General features: G+C 48.9%; 1 long non-coding RNA gene across 1 annotated transcript in view; it reads right to left on the reverse strand.

Moving 5' to 3' along the window:
- The window catches only part of LOC138569559 (uncharacterized), a 384,208-nt gene that overhangs the window by 42,794 nt on the left and 325,236 nt on the right, over positions 1-16,178 (reverse strand). The gene's annotated exons all lie outside the window — the stretch shown is intronic.

Here is a 16,178-nt window from a genome sequence, read left to right on the forward strand (position 1 = left end):
ATGCTCATCCGAACCTTAGATTTTAACATGTTCTAATTGGCCATTTTACTTAAAGGCCAAAACATCACTTGTTTCCCATTGGACATAAACACTTCCTGAAACACATGACTCCCTGTGCAAGTTACCAAGACTAGGAAGTTTCCCAAATTTCACTAAATCATCGACATGTGTTGCATCCAAGTGACCTGCGTGAGAAAATATGTCACCAGGGGACCACTCCGGTGGTGATAGTGTGCGGTACTGATGTCCTTTAACATTAACATGTATCGACAAAAACGACGTGTATGTAAAAAAACAGTACTTTATATGAAAAAGACAATTTTAAAATATAGAAACCAATCAGTAAGCCTAAAAACAGAACTATGCAACTATAGATTAATTGCTGTTCCTATTCCTGACATGTTTTTGATATACATGTGTTCTTTTCTTGATACAAAACATATATTTTCACTCCGGTCACTTGTTGATGGGTTACTTGTGTTAGTTTAAATGTCTTTAGTTTGATCCATGTTCGTTATAGTGATTTTCTTCTGAGAGTAATGTAGGTGGCAATGTATCTATACACATTTTTGTGTCAATAGGTATTTTTCAATCACCTGTAGAGGTGGAGCCAAGTACCGCCACCCAAAGCTCCGCCCCCATGATGCCTATATGTTGGGAGCCAGAGTGTGAGGCAGCTGCAGTATCAGTGAGAATACCTATACCACAAAAAATCATGGAGGCAAGGTTCCCATTGAGAAAACCTTATATGTATTCGCGAATATTTGATGGCCATTTGAATAAAATCCCGGAGGAAGTGGGAAGAGCGAACTTGGAAGAAGACTGGTGACGTCATTCAGAGTGGAGTTGATGCAGCCAGAAGAAACAAATGTGTGTAAACATTCTATAGAAGCAAAGAAGAAGGTGTTAAAGATGAGCAACATTTCGGGCTCGAGATGAAGATGCTCATGCTACAGAAATGATAAAGAAGATACTGAGTCATTTTATACTTGTACAGATGCAGCAACGCAAGTAGGGCAAAGAATTCTTAAGGCTGGGTACGTAGTAAATAGATTGCGGCGATGCACCAATGTATATGCATAGGAATTAATGGACAATGGATATTTCACAACGCACTTTAGCAGAGTCTGGACCCCATGAGCAGAAAGGTTTTTTCAGTGTGGCGTAATATGAAAACAGCTAATGAACGAAGGTGAATCCAAGAACGGTTCAGCTGGCCCAGCACCAGGAAGTAAAGGCCACCCTGAGCCTGGATGTTCATGCAGATGCTACAATGAACGTGTGAAAAGAACAAACTGGAGCCACCAGGGGGCGCAGAGATGTTCTGAAGCATCTCCGTCGGTCTCCCTCACTGGATGTAGATTTCAGGACCAGCGCCCCGCTGAAATCCCCAAAGGTGACACCCGGACCCCCCTGTGTGTTGTCTGAACCCCAGAGTACCTGAAGAGCCAGATTCTGAGTCTCAGAGTGGAGAGGTGCCGGGGATCCATGCTTGGGGAGCCTGGAGGCAGAGTTCCAGCCTTTTGCTGCCGGAGCCGCGGCTAGGTGAATAGCTGCCCCGGAGCCGTGTTGCAGTGCGGGTGCCTCAGAGACACTGGGACTTTGCCTGCCCCACTGAGTTGTCGGCCGGAGGGGGCGTATTTGCTGTGGAGCTGGTTGCCCTCCCTGGATCTAGGGAGGCCTGTGGAGAGCCTGGTGCGGGCCGCAAGCGGTGGGAGCTGAGAAGGAGCGGGTGGTACTGCTGGCCGTGGTATGCCAATGCACCCCCCTCGCCGTGGGCCTGTTTGGAGCCCTGTGGAACTTGGGCTGCGGGGAGCGCTGCAGACCCCCTGCCATCGGAGGACCTGTGAGTGAGTGGCTTGAACAGAGGAGGAGCTGCGAGGGACGGGTGGAGTTGTGCCCCGCTGTGGTGGAGGTGTGCGGTGCGGTGGCTGGTGGGGGCTCCTGTGTTAGGAGCTGTGAAGAGTCGGCCCGGGCTGTGGGGGGACTTCATAAACTCCTGGCAGCAACACTCGCTCCAGGGGCCTTCTTCACTTGTGGTTATCGCTTCAACAGGCCCCCCGCCCTGTGCTGCTGGATTATTTGGTTTGATTTGCCCACATGGTTTGGTCCTTTTGACTCTTTGAGGGTCGCGTGCCCACTTCAGGTGCTCATGAGCTGGGCCCAGACTCTACAAATGTTTTGCCATTCTTCAGATAGCACGATGGAGGCAAGCAGAGCAGACCCCATGTAGCTGGAAAGGATAGACGCCCAGACGGTCAACAAAAACATGACAGCTCTTCTGGGGGAGATTCAAAGCTTCAGGGCGGATATTGTAAGAGGCTGGATACCCTGGACAGGAAAGTGGACTCGCTGGACGATCGCATCCAAGCGCTTGAGACAAACCAGATGTCGGTTGACACCTTGGAAACCCAGATGGACATGCGCCTGTCGGAAATGGAACGGAGAGAAGAGAAGAGCATGTTAAAGCTTGATGGCTTGGAAAACAGGGCGCGTCGTAGCAACTTGAGGTTTTTGGGGATTCCGGATCGGGAAGGGGAAACGCAGTCCGACATTCTCAGAACAGTCAATGAGATTATTAGCAAACTGTTTAATGACTTCAATACCACAGAGCCGACCATCGACAGAGCTCATAGGGCGGGTGCCCCTTCCAGGGGTCCCAGGTCTATTATTGTGCGTTTCCACTATTATGCAGAGAAGTGCAATATACTTGAGTTGGCACGCAGGAGGGGGTCTATCGAGTGGGGGGGTGCAAACATTTCTATCTACCAGGACCTTTCGGCTCACACCCTAGCGAGGAGACGACTTTGTGCCCCTCTAACGAGATGGCTCCAACCTAAGGGGGTTCGGAACAGGTGGGGCCATCCCTTTTCTCTTTCTTTAAAGTATAAGGGCTATAAATATGCCCTGGTGACGGAGGATGACATCCAGAGAGTGACCCAAGATCTCCTGGGAGACTCAGCCCCCAAGAGCAATCAGGAGGTCAAGGAAGCCGAGGTGGGGCCCTCGCAGGTCTCAAATAGTCGCTCAAGTGGTTTTTCGGAGAGGAGACGGGTCCAGGGGAATAGAAAATTTCCCCTGGGTCTGAAGCTAAATGAGGGGGTGGTTGGTAGCCACTTGTGGGGTGTGGCGGGTATCTTGACCAAATGGTTGGTAGTCTTGCCTGGAGGTGTCCCCTTATTTCTGCGAGTTTAGAATGGAGGCTCTGGGGGTTGTACGGAGGGTAAGCAGTAATGAGAGAGACCACGTAGTATGTTTGATGCTGTTCCTTCTTGTGGGGGAGGCCCAGGAGTACGGGGATATTGGGCAGGTTCACTCTTTGAATGAGTTCGGTTTGGGGTGGGGGGCTCTTGTTATGGGTGTTGTCTTGGTGTTGTCTTGGTGAGTCCGGTGAGGGAGGATGCAGGTGGTCTGGCCAGGCGACTATGTCCTTGTCGTTCGGTGTCCAGGTGCTCGGGCTGAAGGGGTGGGGGGGGATTTTTTGTGGTGGGTAGTTCTTTGGGGTTGCCTTGTACATATGCTAGGTTTTGAAGGTTGTTTCGAATTCATGGGTCCTGTAGAGGCCATTTTTGGCGAATTGGCGCAGCACGAAGCACAGGGCAGTATAGGATCCCCTGGGGGATTTGTGGGAGAGGCTTCCTTTTACGATGGTTGATGCGTCTCACTCACTGACTGTGGGGTCCTTAAATGTACGGGGGTTAAATTCACCCACTAAAAGGTCATTGGTGATTAGGGAGTTTAACAGGCTCCAGCTCCACTTTTTATTTCTACAGGAGACCCACTGGATTAAGGGGAAGGAACCGAAATTTAGGGCTCTGGCCATACAGCACATGTTTTCTTCATCTTATGCTGCAAAAAAGCGGAGCATTGCAATCCTGGTGTCTCCCAAGGCCCCCTTTACTCCCAGAGATTAGCGTTCCGATCATGAGGGCTGATATATTATGGTTAAGGGGGTAGTGAGGGGTAGGACAGTGACCTTGGTGTGCATCTATGCCCCGAATGAGGCACAAGATTTATTCTGGGAGGAGATGAGGGAGAAGATTATGGGTTTCTCAGAGGGTATTCTCTTGGTGGGAGGGGATTTTAATATGGTTCTCTGTCCTGAGACGGATAGGAAGTCGGCCAACCCAGGTGCCGATCTGCGCCTTCAGAGGAAGCTGGCAGCCACCTTTTGTAGGGTTAATGGGGATCTGGGGTTGTTGGACTCACACACAGTGGAGCAAGGTCATGACCCGCTGTTCACAGTCTTCTCTAAGCCTCGCGCGACACTTTCCAGGATAGATTACATCCTGATAGATTTTTCGCTTCGAGAGCAGCGGAATGACTTTGGGGTAGAAACCATTCCGTGGTCTGACCATGATTTAGTTAGGGTCTGTTTGGGAGTCCCTTCTCCCCCCTCAGCTGGAAGTCGGTGGTCGTGTAATGACTCCCTGCTGCAGGATAAGGAATTGAGGCAGTCTCTCTTGGGCGCCATTAAAGAGTATTTTGCTATTAATGATAATGGAGAGGTGGGCATCTCGGGGGTTGGGAGGCGTTCAAAGCTACCATCAGGGGGACCCTCATGGAGATGGGGGCGTGGAGGAAGAGGGAAAGGGCCAGTGAGGAGAAGAAACTTAGAGCGAAGATTGCTTCCATTCAGCCAGGGGGAAAATTGAGGTTGTAGATGTTCCCAGGTAAATGGGAGGAGATGCAGCGGTTATGGTCGAAGCTCGAAGCTCTCTTGGTAGGTCAGACAGAGAGGAAGCTTGCCTTTTTAAAGCAGAAGTATATGGAGACGGGTGAAAAAGCGGACAGAATATTGGCTTGGAGGTTGCGGGAACTCAAACAATATGAGGGTGGATGCCACCTGGACCCGTGAGGGAGAGGTGGTCACAAGGGATGACGGGATAGCAGAGCAGTTTCGGCAATACTATGAGCGTCTTTATTCCTTGGGTTATACGGGGACGGTACCGATATTGATCGGTTCTTGAATTCTCCTCCCATCCCTTGTCTCCCCCCTGAGAGGGCTGACCCCCTGGAAGTCCCTATCATGCCGCAGGAAAAAATAGATACTATCTCCTCGCTGAAAGGGGGCACTACGCCTGGTGATGACATATTCACGGTTCGTTTATTTAAAAAAATGTGCTCTGTCCTGGATCCGTTTATGGCTAAAATGTTTAATTCTGCGCTGGTCACGGGGGCTCTCCCTCCTTCTATGATGTCCGCCCTGGTTGTGGTTCTTCCGAAGGAAGGGAAAGACCCTACCCATTGTCAATCTTACTGTCCAATTTCTCTTCTTAACACCGATGTTAAAATACTGGCCAAACTCCTAGCTAACAGGCTGGCTAAGCATCTTCCAACACTGGTGCATGGAGACCAAGTCGGTTTTATTTCTGGTAGGCAAGGGGCAGACAACATGAGAAAGACACTGGATCTCATGCACGAAGTCTCGAGGCAGGACGTAGAGGCCTACCTCCTCTCATTGGACTCAGAAAAGGACTTCAACTGTGTCGAACAGCCTTACATGGGCAAGGTGCTGCATAAAATGGGGTTGGGGGGCAGGTTCTGTGGGTGGGTCTCAGCCCTATACAATGGTCCCGTGGCAAGGGTATTGGTTAATGGTTCCATCTCATCGTCTCTGCTCCTCTCAAGAGGCACCCGTCAGGGGTGCCCCCTGTCTCTTCTATTATATGCCCTGGCAATGGAGCCTTTGGCTATTGCGATTAGGGTGGACCGAGGAATCTCAGGGGTTTGATGTGGTGAACTTGAATTTAAATGATCCCTTTTCGCTGAAGACATCATGGCCTACTTGACTTATCTCCATGACTCTCTTCCCCGTCTCTTTGAGCTCATCAGAATTTACGGTTCTTTTTCGGGGCTCAAGGTCAATATATCTAAATCCAGCATAATGCCAAAGGGTGGTGGGGATACAGAAATCAGAGGGAAATCTGAGATGCAGGGAATGAGAATAGAATGAGTGTCCACTATATATTTAGGCGCTTCTATCCCCAGGGAACATGGCAAGCTTTTTGAATCAAATGTTCCACCTCTCTTGGCGAAAATCAGTAGGGACCTGGTACGCTGGTCCCCCCTCACTCTCTTGTGGTTTGGGTGCATGTATACAATTAAAATGAACGTCCTGCCCCGGCTCTAAAACCGCTTCTCTGCGCTTCCGATTGTGATCCCGGAAGCCTTCTTTAGGGTGTTGCAGGCCCGAGTTCTCTGTTTCATCTGGAACGGCAGAAGGGCCAGAGTTCCGAAAGTGTGTGGGGGTTTTGGTCTACCGGACTTTAGGTTATACCATAAGGTAGCCCAGTTGTGAGTACTGTTAGAACCTATGGGAGATGAGATGGGGACCTATTGGGCTTACATTGAAGACGTTCATGCTCATCCGAAGAAAGTTAGGGACCTCATTTGGGCTCTCCCTAAATCCCTCCCTTTGCATCTCAAGAACCATCCAACCCTTGTCGTCTTATGGGCGTTGTGGAAGCCAGATAAGGACAATAAGCGTCTCTCTTCCTGGCCCTCGCCCCTGACGTCTCTCTGGGGTCCTCCTTTTGATCTCAGCTCTAGGGAGTTTCGTCATTCCCAGGATTGGTCGGATAGAGGTTTGGAGTGGGGCGTCAGCTCTTCCGCCAAGGTGTCTTCATTGAACAGGACCAACTGTCGGAAGCATTGGGGGGCAATCAGGTTTCTGTTTTTGAGTACATACGCCTTAAGGGGATCCTCACCCATCCTAGGTAGCTGGCTAGCCTGTCTCGGCCCTTCACCCCCTTCGAGAGAGTCATTGTAGAGTCCACGTCTCGAAAGGGTTCCCTCTCTAGGATTTACAGCGTTCTCATCACAGCCAATTTGGAGGGCAGGCAGGCATTTAAGCGGCTATGGGAGGAAAGTCTGGATATAGCCCTTGAGGAGCCCATTTGGAGGGCGATCTTTAGGTCAATTTTCTCGGGGTCTTTGTATACCTCGGCCATGGAGCATGGCTTCAAAGTGCTTCATTCTTGGCACCGACCCCCTGCCACCCTAAGATGTTTGAGGGTGTGTCCCTGTTATGCGCCAGAATGTGCTTGCAGCGCGGTACCTGATTCCATTTGTGGTGGGAATGTCTGGTCATCCAGGTGTATTGGGCTGAGCTGCTTGGTTGGATTTCAGTCTAGAAAAACTAGACACCCCTCGAACGGAGGGTAATGCATGATAATTGGTTGGCCGAAGACCAACCGCCTCATTTAAAGTGTTAAGAATATATGCTCATTAGTCATTACGTAGCTATTAGCTCAACTAGAGTGCGGCCATTTTAAGATGACCAGAATCGCTATTTTGTTTTCTCTCTCTGCTCTCTCTAACGTTGCCACTTTGCCTCATGTAAAACTGCTTTGCTGTAGATATTATTTCGCTTCAATGGTCCAAGGTTACTAAAGACATGTTGAAACATTACGCTGGAGAGCCAGACAGAAATGCCCGGTTCCCTCCCTCACATATCCTTGAAGGCAAGGAGCAAGACAATTAATCAGTACACGGATGCCAGCGAGTCTCCATAACAGAATAGCAATGTACAAAACTAATATTAAAAGGTTTGAATTATGCTCTTCTTACGGCCCCCCTTTCTGAGCACTGTGAGGCCCCAGGGAGCCAGCTGACCTCTAGAGCGTGAATCAAAACCAGGAGATAGTGAGGCCTGGAATGTGCCAGTCCCCTAAGCGCAGCTTGCCCATGAAAACAGAAGCACTGTGTTCTCTCAAATAAAAAATGGTGTCTGTAAATTCGAGATTGCAAACTGTTACTAAATATGGTGGTCTGAGGTGTCATATTCGTCATCATGGTCAATCATCGCCTCCAATTCAAAGGGAATGAATTAGGGGCGGCATCAAATGTGTCATTACTGATTATAAGATGCTCATTTTGTATTTATGTAACTGATGTACAATTTTTGCTCTCTTGCGTCCCCCGAGGTCTGTTAGACACACGTCGCGGGGCGTGGGACCATTTGGCCAACTGGGACTATTTGTTTTGCAATAAACCCTAGATTTTGGGAATACAACCTTGTGTCTGGTGTATCAGTTTGTGTGTGTGGTGATTGTGCCTTGTTTCCACATCCGAGGGTCTCTCAGGGGCCCCTTCAGGATCAGGGATATAGTAGGCACGGCTCCTTCTCCCCTCCCCATGGAGATTCTCTAGAGTACACCCATGCCGGATTCCGAGCAGTATGCCTTCCCGAGGGTAGTTGGGGTAATGCTGAGGGCAGGGAGGCTTGCTCTCGCTCAAAAATGGAAAGGTTCCTCTGCTCCTTCCAAGACAGAGTGGCTTGCCAAGCTGTGGTCCATCTTCACATATGAAAAATTGTCAGCCATAGCCAATAATGCAATATCCTCGTTTGTACAGGATTGGTCAGTTGTTCTCCTAAACGATGACTGTGCTGCTATGAGACTTTAAATCCCATGTGCTGCTGGATCCCTGGATTGCCCTTGAGTTCCTTTTTGTCAGTTCATTTGTTTTCCCGGCGCCCTGGTGGTTGCCCTGACCCCTCTATGTCAGTCATTGTGCTCTGGTCTTTTTTCGTGCTCTGTTCTGTGCCTTTGCTCTACATACCCATGGCCTGGTTAGCTGATTAGTCCTGGCCTAGTCATGTGCGGATGGGAGGGAGGGGAAGGGGGGGGGGATTCTTGTATTTTGTACTGGTGTTTCTTAATGATGTAACCAGGGGTTACCTGGTGTTCTTTGTTTGATTGCTGAAATACTTAAGTTTAAAAAAAAAAGAAAAATGAGGTGAGGTGCGAGAACAGTGAAGACGTCAGAAGTTCATCATTTAATAGAGTTTAACACAGAAAAATGCTCTGAAACATGGTCTCTAGTCACATGGTCGGATGAAAATATACACTAAAGTTGAGTTGTATCGAAACCAAGAGACAAGTGTGCTTACACTCCCTTTTATTCTCAGGCACAGAGAACGTTTATAAGGCCAATGTTCAAAGGGCTAATTGACTGGCAGACGGCAGAGTGGTGATAGATAGCAGGCTAATGAGGTGAGAAGTTATGGGTGCCAGCCTGTGTGCTGCTAGCATGTGTGGAATACTACAGAGGGGTATGAGAGTGCCAACCAACTGTAGAGGGCCACATAATAGAGCCCTATAGTTTGTATAACCAACGGGATGTTGTTTATTTGATGACGTTCATAATAATTTACACTAGTGGCGGGCTTAGTTGCCCACCTGATGTTAGATACCCAATCACCTTCCCGACATATATGGAACGTATACCTAGATGTTCCTTGTAAGCCTATCACTTTCCCATGTAGGTTTTTGTAGTTTGCCACGTAGAGTGACATCAATGATGATGCGTTTTTACTATATAATCTCTGTTTCTCATGAAACTCGTTGAGTGAGAAGATCGAGCTGCGGTTTCATTGATGTTCGTTGTACTCCCTGTTTTAGACAATTGAAAATAAAACAGTTTTACTTTGCCAACTTCCTGAGTTGGTCTGATTTTTGATTCTGCATCCCCATCTATCTCAAGAGTATTGCTACCCCGTCTTGAAGGGCCTAGTGTTGAATACACAGGTTCTTGCTGATTTAAACCATTTTTGATGTATTTTGAATAAATTGATATGACATACATTACTCACCGTAATAGCATTTCTGATGATTGTTAATCTGCTTAGATTCACATGCTGGGCATATGGTCCGACATCCAGTGGTAACCGCAGAGTATTGCATCTTGTCTTTCGGGGACCGAAAGGGGACGTCGGCATAGGCGTGTCCGTAACACTATCTCTATTGTGACGTGTAGTGTACCCAAAATCCCTCACGCGCCGAGGTCCCTCCGATTGTATTTTTTCCTGCTAGAGGAAGCCCAGGCTATAGTGAGAGTGTACATAAAGAGAGAAAGTAGTAAGACGTCTATTTTCCTTCCACCCCGAGCGGGGAGGTAGGGAGGGCGCATGTGAATCTAAGCAGATACAATCATCAGAAATGCTATTACGTTGAGTAATGCATGTCTTCTGATGCTTGTTAATCTGCTTAGAATCACATGCTGTGCATAGACTAGCGAGCAGTACCCGGAGTTGGAGGTGGGTTGTAAGAAGGAACAGTAGAGAAAAGATGTCTTAGTACTGCTTGTCCCAACTGAGAATCAGACCTAGAATGAGTGTCTAGGCAATAGGGTTTTATAAAGGTGTGTACAGAACTCCAGGTTGCCGCTTTGCAAATGGACTCCAGGGGAACATTTGCAATTAATGCTATGGTTGCCCCAGTGCCCCGAGCAGAATGTGCTCTAGGCTTGAAGGGCAGTTCTCTCTTAGCAAGAGTGTAACATAGTGTGATGCATTTGACAATCCACCTCGAGATAGCTGATTTAGAGGCAGGATCTCCTTCTCTACCAGCTGCCACTGAAACAAAGAATTGTTTAGTTTTCCTCAGTGTTTTAGTTCTTTCCAGGTAGAAAATGACTGCCCTGCGCACATCTAGTGTGTGTAGGCTTCTTTCGGCCATGCTAGTAGGGTTCTGGAAGAAAGTGGATAGTTCTATTGATTGGTTCACATGGAACTTTGAGATTAATTTAGGCACAAACCTAGGATGTGTGCGCAGAACTACCTTATCTTTGTGGACTGTAACAAAGGGGTCTAGCACAGAGAGTGCCTGTAGTTCGCTAACCCTTCTGATAGAAGTGATAGCCACTGGGAAGGCTGTCTTATAGGTCAGGTCCTTTAGACTTGCTTTATGCATAGGCTCAAAGGGAGCTCCCATGAGCCTGGTTAAAACCACATTTAGATCCCATCCAGGGACTGGGTGAGAAATAGGAGGATAAATCCTCTTAAACCCTTCCATAAAGGCTTTGGTCACCGTTATTTTCCACCACAACACGTTTTGTTGTGATGTGGTGTATGCTGACAAAGCAGCCAGATGAACCTTTAGGGAATTGAAGACTAACCCAGGGTCCAACAGATGGGTTAGGTAAAGCACAATGTGTGTGGGTGAGCAATCAATGGGATTGACGCCGTTGGAATTGCACCAGATAACAAAACGTTTCCATTTTCTGGTATAGCAATAACATGTATTTGGTTTTCTCGCTTCCATCAGTATGTCTATGCATCTCTGAGGGAGTTGTAGGTGTCCAAATTCTATGACCTCAGGAGCCATGCTGCTAAATTCAGAGTTTGTGGGCATGGGTGTAGGGTCTCCTCCCTGTCCTGAGACAACATGTTGTACGGTCAGGGTAGTGTCACTGGCGGGAGAGGGACATTTCCATCAGGTGAGCGAACCAGGGTTGGCAGGCCCACATGGGGGCCACCAGTATCATGGTAACTGGTTCCTGGTGCATCTTGTGCACTATCTTGTTGAGAAGGGGAGTCGGGGGGAAAAGCGTAGACAAATTTCCCTGACCATGTTACCCAGAGACCGTTCCCCTTGGATCGGTTCTGGGGGTAGCTGGAGGTACCGTAATTAGCTCCTTCCCCAAATGGGGAAGTGCCTTGGCGAATGGGGAATTACCGCCCCCACTCACCTTGGAGTAGGGCGGTAATTCCGCCATCCACCAAGGCGGACACAGTAAAATACCGGCGGCAACCATGGCGCTAATAGCGCCATGGTTACCGCATACCGTGTAATGAGGCCCAATGTCTTTGTGCAGCAGCCATTCGTATTCTTCCGGCAGAGGAAAATCTCTGCTGAGTACATCTGCCAGAAGATTGAGTTCCCCTGGAACATGTTGGGACAACAGAAACATCTTGTGTTTGAGAGCCCATATCCAAAAGTTTTGGGACAGCTTGGATAGCCCTGGAGAGCGAGTGCCCCCGTTTGTTCAGGTAATACATAGCTGTAGTGCTGTCCATTAGAATCAGCACTGTCTTCCCTTGTAATTGCACTTGAAAGGCTTTCAATGCCTTGAACACCGCTAATAGCTCTAGTAGGTTTATATGGTTGGACGCTACTTGAGGGGACCGAACTCTGTGTGCTGTCAGCTGAAACAGATGAGCTCCCCACCCTGTGAGAGATGCGTCTGTAGTGAGAGTGGCTTCCACTGCGGGGGTGGTGAAGGTCATCCCCTTGAAGAGGTTTTCTCTTGGCCACCACTGCTGAGAGAGAATGAGGGCTGGCGAGACAACTATTAGATCTTCCCATTGTCCGCTGGCCTAACACCACTGGCTGTTGAGCCACTCTTGCATGGGATGCATGCGCAGCCACGCATAAGGAACCAAGTATATGCATGACACCATCATTCCTAGCAAGCACATGGCTTGCGCACCGTCACCTCCCGACTGGCTACATATTGAGGGATCTGAAAAAGCATGTTCTGAACACTCTCGTTGGAGGGGAAGACGAGACCGTCCTTCGTCCGAATTAGGGCTCCCAGAAATTGCTTTATTTGACTGGGGATTAAACTGGATTTCTTTTCATTGATTGAGAAACCCAGACTGAAGAGGAGATCTACTGTTTTTTGGGTTTTTCGAAAAACATGCGTCAAACGAGTCCCCTGTGATGAGCCAGTCGTCGAGGTAAGGGTAAACTGGGACTGATAGTCTGCGCAGGTATGCTGCTGCCACTGCCAGGACTTTGGTAAACACCCTTGGCGCCGAGGCGATGCCGAAGGGGAGTACCTTGAATTGGTAATGCCTGTCCTGGATCATGAACCTTAGATATTTCCTGGCAACATTGAAATATGAAAGTATGCATCTTTCATGTCCAATGTTTCCATGTAGTCCCCCTGTTTCAGCAATGGGATCACCTGTTGCAGTGTTACCATGCCAAACTTTTGGGGTTTTATTAACTTGTTCGCTGGGCGCAGGTCTAGAACAGGGCGCATGGTGAGATCCTTTTTGGGTACAAGGAAGTACACTGAATAAATACCCCTGTTTACCTGAAGAATAGGGACGGCTTCTATGGCATCCTTTCCCAGCAGTGCTTCCACCTCTTGATTCAGGATCTCCAGATGGTCTGGTGAAAGGCGCCGTGAGCGCGGCGGTCTGAATTGTGGAGGTCGGGCAAATTCCACGCAGTAACCATGGGCGACCGTCTTTATGACACACTGGTCTGAAGTTATCCCCTCCCGTGCAATGAGGAAAGATGTTAATCGCCCCCCCAACCAGGGTGACATGGGAGGGGACCTGGACTTGGTGGTCATTTCTGACCAGAGGCTGTGGCTCCTCTGGGATTGGGGCCTCTACCTCTGCCTTTGCCGCGTTTCTGACCCCTTGAAGGGTAGTATGGGGGGCTTCCAGATGTTTGTCCTGTGTTGAAGCTACCCGTGCCGTAGTTGTTTTGACCAGCACAGGCTTGCCCTCGAAAGGACCGCCGAGTGTTATTACCCCTCTGGGAGGAGGGTTTCTGCATAATTTGTTGCAGAGACTTTAGAGTCTCATGCTCTTTCTTGGCTGTTTCCAAAGCCTCATCCACCGCTTTCCCGAAGAGGTTAGGCTCCTCAATGGGTTTATTAATGAGGGAGGCCTGAGTTTCAGGTTTAAACCCTGAGGCACGCAGCCAAGCGTGTCTTTTCAGTAAGCTCCCTTGGGCCAGGGAGCTGCTTGCAGTTTCAGCAGTGTTCAGAGTGTTCTTGATGACATGCTGGTTAACTTGTCTTCCCTCCATTACAATGGAGAGATGTTTTGACTTTGCGGGTTCAGGAACCTCTAGGAGGCCTTCCTGGAGCGAGTTCCATTGTGCGTCGGCATAGCTTGCCAATAGTGTTGTATTATTAGCAATCCGCGTAGTATATGCGGCCGCCGACGTGACACGTTTGCCAAGGGCATACAGTCGCTTGGATTTCTTGTCCGGCGGTGATTCCCCTGTGGCAAGGGGTACCCCTGCCCTTTTCCGAGTGGTAGTCACTACCAGTGAATCTGGGACGGTGTGTCCACTGATGTATAAATAAAGGGTCGGAAGGGGAGGGACGGAATAATTTTTTCGACTCTTGGGTTCACCGCCCGAGTTTGAGCTGGTGACACCAATGAGGGGGCCACCCTTCTCTTGATAGAATTAAGGAGGGATGGCCTGGCTAGATGGAGGTTTCTTCTTAAGGATATTCTCTACAAAATCCTGCTCAGGTACAGCTTCTTGAGCGGAAATTTTAAAGTATTCAGCTGCTTTTTTCAACATGGCGTTGAATGCCATTTGGTCATCTACAGGAGAGGCCTGGCGAGCCGGGGTGGATGGAGGAGAATCCAGGCACAAAACATCAGTGTCCTGATCTTGCAGTGTCCATGGGTCTTGACCTTCCTGCTGGGTTTCTTCCCAGTTGTCCGTAGTATCCTGTTGTTCTTCCTCATAACGTTGTAGGAATGAAGCTTCCTCCTCTTCATTATAAATGTCCCTATATGGGTCCATGTGGACAACGTCTTCTTGCAGAAAGGTAGAAGACTGATCTTCTTGAATTTGGAGGTTAGGGTCTACCCGAGCCCTTTTCAGGGGAGGATGATTAGAAAAACTGATAATCTTCTCCGGCCGATCCATAAATCCTTCGAACTTCTCTGTAGTCCATTTAGTCGACCCAAAAGGGCCTATGGGTGGAAGATCGGTGTCCCCGCCCTACTGCGTCGAAAAGAGTCTCTTAGGGTGTCGGAAAGAGGCTCTTGACTATCTGCGTACTCATCGTAAGAATCGGGATCCCAATCCGTCGAAACTTCTTCCGCGGCTTGTCCCATAACTTTAGGCGGAACCAGGATAAGACCCACCGCTGCAGTAATTCTTTCGATGCTGCTTTCGATAGTCGCCGAATCGGCGTGAAACCGAGGTTCCAATGGTTTATCTGTAGGTCTAGTACCTTCCACGGTGCAAGAGGGCCTAGCTGTTGGTTTTTCGGGTAGAGGCCTAGCTGTAGTTTTTGGGCCTACAGCAGCCTACGGGACCGTCGAAGCGCGGAAATCTGTAAAGTTTTTGGAGCAGCACCCTTACTTGATTTAGATTGCCCAGTCGCAAGACGCTGCTGCGGGTGCGGGGAAGGATTTGGATCTGAACGATCCGAGGGAACCGGCGAAGTTTTTGGTGCTTTCACCTTTTTCAACGAAGACGTCAAACGTCAAAAACGGTGTATGGGTTGTTTGCTTGGTGTGATGCACTTGTACGCCCCTGTCTCCGGGTGTTGTCCCTGCAGTGAGACCAGAGTCAGGCCTTAAAGGGTCGGGGATGGGCGTGGTGGACCTAGAAATGTCCGCCTCGAGGTCTATAACATCCGCAAAGGATGTTTGGTCATCCGAAGTACCTCCGTCACTTTCAGCAGGTGTGGCGGTGGGGGAAGGGGTTGGACCCGCGACATACCGTAGGCGGCCCACTGCTTTACACGGCGCTCCTTAAGGGTCTTAGGCCGAAGGAGTTTGCAGGCCGCACACCACTTCTTGTCGTGCTCTAGGGGGAGACAAGCGTTACACATCCTGTGTTCGTCCTTCCAAGGATATCTGACCCTACACTTAGGGCAGAATCTAAAATGAGTCCTTTCCATAGCTAAAGGGAAGGATGACCAGACCAAAAGGGAAAAGAGGGGAAAGGAGGAAAGACAAACCGACAATATGGCCACCCCGACCCCACTCTCCCTACTGTATAGGTCGGCCAGAGGGCCCAACCACGTGGAAAATCCGACCGCCAGATTTTAGGCGCCGAAATCCACAGCCGTAGCAAATCCCCCGTAGTCTTTGTCGAAGATGTTCTTGGTGAGCGAAGTGACTTAACAGGGAATAACCGACAAGTCGGTGAGATAAACAATGTCTCTTGTAAGAGTGCCGCTGTAGGGCGACCAGTTATCTGGGCGGAAAAAAACTATCTGAGGGATCTCGGCGCGTGAGGGATTTTGGCTACACTATACGTCACGATAGGGATAGTGTTACGGACATGCCTATGCCGACGTCCCTTTTCGGTCCCCGAAAGACAAGATCCAATACTCCGCCGTTACCACTGGATGTCGGACCATATGCACATTATGTGATTCTAAGCAGATTAACAAGCATCAGAAAAATATTTTTTTTTTCAGAATCAGTGTCTGGAAGTGTTTTATTATGTGTACAACATAACATTCAACAGGAAAGAATCTTGATCAATTATGGAGATCAATATGGCATCATCTGCAAACAGGAGTATGGGTCATTTGTCCACCCGCAATGACAGGGCATCTGTAGCTATGTGTGTGGCATCTTTTATTAGAGCGTTTATATGTAGGCAAAATAGTGTTGGGGCTAGTACACACCCTTTGATCTCCTCTTTGGAATGGGAAAGGCCTGGTTT

The sequence above is a fragment of the Ambystoma mexicanum genome, chromosome 2q, assembly GCF_040938575.1.
Source record: "Ambystoma mexicanum isolate Mex_15411 chromosome 2q, UKY_AmexF1_1, whole genome shotgun sequence".
Classification (NCBI taxonomy): domain Eukaryota; kingdom Metazoa; phylum Chordata; class Amphibia; order Caudata; family Ambystomatidae; genus Ambystoma; species Ambystoma mexicanum.